We start from the raw sequence: 4,492 nt of genomic DNA on the forward strand, positions 1-4,492 counted from the left end.
ATATTAATGGATGGGCTTTCATTCGTACGATTCACGGGTTGTATATATGTGGTATATACAGACGTATATGCACTCGGTTCCATCGACGGATCTAAGCGTTATTACTCTGACATGACATCGTATCAATCTTTAACGGAATTTTTCCGAAATCAATGCAAATAAATGGATCAAACGCTTCCATTCGATGCTCCATTTAACAATCGAATAAAGGGGATTTTAAATATCGTTTCAAGAGTTATATCATCAATAATATCATTTTATTTTTCGTCATTGATGTCAAAGTCTTCGCAAGTCACAATGAAAACTTCATTGTTTTTAACAAATTCAATAATTTTGTCAAATCCCGAATCTTTCTTCACTTCGAAACACGAACTTATGATGCAACTGCGTCACATTCATAACTCGCAAGTTCCTCCCATAAATATAACGACCTATGCAAATGATCAACGAATACTTGCTATCTGCAATATTAATTTAGTCGCTTAATTTTCATTTGAACGACAAATATTCGTCCTCTCTACGTAACTCGAATCTCCAAACACGTACATCTCCTGCGACTCCGTAGAGGGACTACGTAAATCTCATGGAGAATCTTGTACGGTGAGGACGAAACGCATGTGTGTATTCCAAACGAACTCCTTGAGAAGGGCGCACATTTGTACACGCACACACGCGCAGTGTAGCCCCAGTCTGGTGTGCAGAGGGCATCCTCGGTGAAACTCCGAATGTCACTCGAATTGTTATAACCCAACATTTCACCCTCATACTGTCTATCTATCTGTCTATCCGTTTCTCCGTCTCTCTTCGGTGCAAGTACGCTCGAGCGCTCACAAGCTCGCTGGCAAACTTAATCATAACAGCCTGTTAGCTAAATGAATAGCTGCTGCTGTATGTTGGCTACGGGGTGACTTCTCTGCTTGAGCTGTTTTGAAAGTGTATGGGGGGTCGCGAGGCACTTATATACGTGTACATGTACTATCGTTTGCAACTACTACAATTTGCTGTATATATTGCCCCGAAATCATTCCCTCGGTCTTATTCGCTGCTCGTTTTGTCTCCCCCTTCTCTCAGCTCTCCCCCCGCCGTGACACTTTCTCTCGCTCGCGCACTCATCCCTTGCAGCATCCGCGTCGTCGCTCTGTCCCCGTTACGCTTCACGTGCGATGTGCACGTACATATACAGCGAAAGTGATGCTGCATGCGATGCAGAGCCCCCTCTTTCGCCTCGATCAACTTTTCGCCTCGAGCGTTCTCTCGCTCTCTTTTACTCTGTGGGAAACACCCCTTATTAAATTAATCTACCGTTTAGTAAATTGATTCGAAGTGTGCGCGATACGAGGGATATTCATCACTCGCTAATAGCTCCTGTGAGATTATTCCTTCGTACGGATTGCTATCCTTCCTCCGCGGACAGTCAAAGATTACTGCTACGAGTTTCGTGCGACTTTTCCACGAACTTTATGACGGAGGAACAAAGCTCGCGGGCATTGATGAATTTGCAGATGCAATGGCGATCGAAACAGTTGTGATTCCCGAACAACCGGATTCACGGATTTCGAACACTTCTCAGGGGGCCGGGGCGGGGAGTAATTTGAAAGTTGTTTCGTTGAGGGTTTTTATGCGTCGATGCTCTTTTGGACGCTTGCTGTTCGAAGCTCTGAGAGCAGGAATCGTTCCTCGAGGGTTGATTGATTTCCTTCGAATTACAATAATTGCGATAAAAACATAAAAGTTTAATTACTTCACAGATTTTTCATCAGTGTCCCACGTTGTGGGACCGAGTTTTCCGAAGGCGCTTAAGCGAGAACCGAGGAATTTATTCGTACTCGCTCTTTTGTAGGAAACTGAGGACATAAAGGAGAACTCGAAGCATTTAATCAAGAACATCGTTTAGTCGAGGGGGCCACAAAGGCCGTGGTTAAACACGAGATAGATAAAAGGGAAAGTAGCGGAGTATGTAAGGAGGGACGATCGAAAAGCGAGGACGAGATTGCTCTTATATAGTACACGTCGAGAAAGACGTTCGATCTCGTTTCAAATGAATCGAATTATCGGTGGAATGGCGTCTCGCAAAAAGAGAGAACGATCGAAAGTGAACGACGAACGAGTAATGGAAAGGAAAAGTAATTTACTATAGAATTGTCATGTCTCTTCTTCCCTTTTCGACCCATTCTCATGCTTCCACTGACAAGAGCTTTATTTTCTTATGAATGAGCCGTTCCAAAGGCTCGAACTCTTTTCATGCGGATGAATAAATCCGGAAGATTTTTTTTCCGAATAATTGAATCCATGAACTGTCATTTGTATCGAAATCAAGTTACTGCTCGATACTTTTTGTTTCGATGAAAATAAATTCCACATTCGATTGCAGACCGGCGCAATGGTCTCGGCACGATCCATCATTTTCAATGGTTTCCTATTAATTTCTTTACTTTCGGATACTTCGATAAATCAATTTTTCCCAACGGCCGCAGAAGTCGGAGCACGTGTTCGAAAGTAATAACAACGCTCGTGTCGCAGCATCGCGCACGTGATAATTATGTGTTGACGCGAACCCACGAAAAAGCAAATAGACCATTTTTTCTCATCTTCCGGATTTTTTCTCGTTGGATAAATATCTTTGGAATAAACAGAGACAGCTCGGTGAGAATCGTCATGCGGGCTTTCTCTCCCCGGACGCCCTGAGACGATCTACCTAATTTTTTTCCAGCCTTTTTTTTCAACGCAACTTCAGCCACGTTGAGTCAGTAAAATAATCACTGTGGAGTCTCGGACAAATGGTTTACAGACCCGCTGTCTACGCTCGTAGTATATATACACGCTTTTCGATGACACGACTCCTCCTCCGATGACGGCTGGTGTCAGAACAGTTGAGAAAATATATTCGTTACACTGCGAGTACGTTGATGGATCTCACCGTAGCAGTAAGTGGAATACAAAAAATCAAGTGATTTGTTCCGAGCGATAAGTGCAACTGCGCGTGCAACTGTCCAATGCAATATTGTACGATGGGATGAAAAAAATCTCGAATCATCAACGACCTCAGGGTCTTGGTGACTATTCAAAGACGGTAAAAATAATTCGATGATGGAGCACTTAATACTTGGTGATTGCGTCTGCTAATTCGAAGCCATAAACCAATGAAAGAAACGAGCAAAAAATAAAGAGTGTTATTGTATTTGAATTTTTTCGAGGCCAGTGAATCGCGATATTTTTATAAAATTATTTGGCTTTCATGCGTATGATTAGTCGTTACGCATATATTATTCCAAGTTTTGTTTGAGCTAAATAAAAAAAGGGTTGGGAAAAAATGAGGAGAACGACCGACTTATTAAAGAAGAAACTTGGTTTGTTTCGTTCCGCGAAGGGAAATTAGAGAAGGAGGAGATGAAGAAATGGCAAAGGGCAAATTTTGAACGAGTGATTTGGAAATGAAATTTATGACTGAGCGAGAAACTCCAAGTATTCAGCAGCAAAGTGGAATTCGATGTCGAACGTCGCAACTTTCAATTGTAACAAAAGGCAGAAAAAAAGAGAAAATGGAATCCTCATTTCGGGCTCGAACGAATCGAGGTTCAAAGTTATTTTCGTCTCGGAGAAACGAGAGGACCCTTCTCATCTACGTAGGAGTGCGTGCGGCCGTGTGACGGCTGGTATTAGTGCTGGTAGTGACAGGATGAGCGAGAGAACATCGTGTCAGGATTTGTGCTGGCCGAGGGTTTGGGGTAGCAGCGAGAAAAGACAGAGTGTTCTAGGAGCTTGCAGAAAATGAAGGAGAGGAAAGCCCGCACACGAATTACTATTGCATATATGTATATATATTATGTCGAGGACGATGGGATAACTTGTACGCCAAAAACTTGCTTTCCCGACGGGATAAATCACTGGTGGACCGCATCCTGGCGTCGACGATCAAATTCAGCGTTTCAGAATTAACCAAAGAAACTAGTCCACACAACGTTGAAACTGTTAACGTTTTTACATGGGGAATCAAATTACGCTCGATGTAAAAGTCTCCGTGGAGGGCTTCATCACGTATCAATAATAATGACGGACCATCTGCGGTAATTTACAATCGGGATGTGAATTGATGAAATTAAAACACTTGACGGAGAGGATTAAATTTGAAAAATTACCCTGAGTAATGATAGGTGACGAGCTGCAGTTCGTCATATTATTATGAGAGAAAAATTGAATTTTTACAGTGCGTTACAGGAATGAATACTTTTCGTTAACTTGTCCCTGCGCAGTCAAATATATTACGATAAATTTTACACTGATTTTCACACTAAATATTACTGTTTATTCACTTCGTGTTGTTTCGAGTAGTTCATCCTCCTCATCGCCTTCAAGCTCACCCATCTGAGTAAATACCTTAATCTTCCCATTAAAAACATGACTTTTATGCATTCATTTTTGGTATCAATCGTTTGTTATTTCATGGACCAACATTCATCGCACGAAGTGGGAAAAAATGAAGTTGTCAGATTAA

The sequence above is a fragment of the Venturia canescens genome, chromosome 1 (genome assembly GCF_019457755.1).
Source record: "Venturia canescens isolate UGA chromosome 1, ASM1945775v1, whole genome shotgun sequence".
Lineage (NCBI taxonomy): Eukaryota > Metazoa > Arthropoda > Insecta > Hymenoptera > Ichneumonidae > Venturia > Venturia canescens.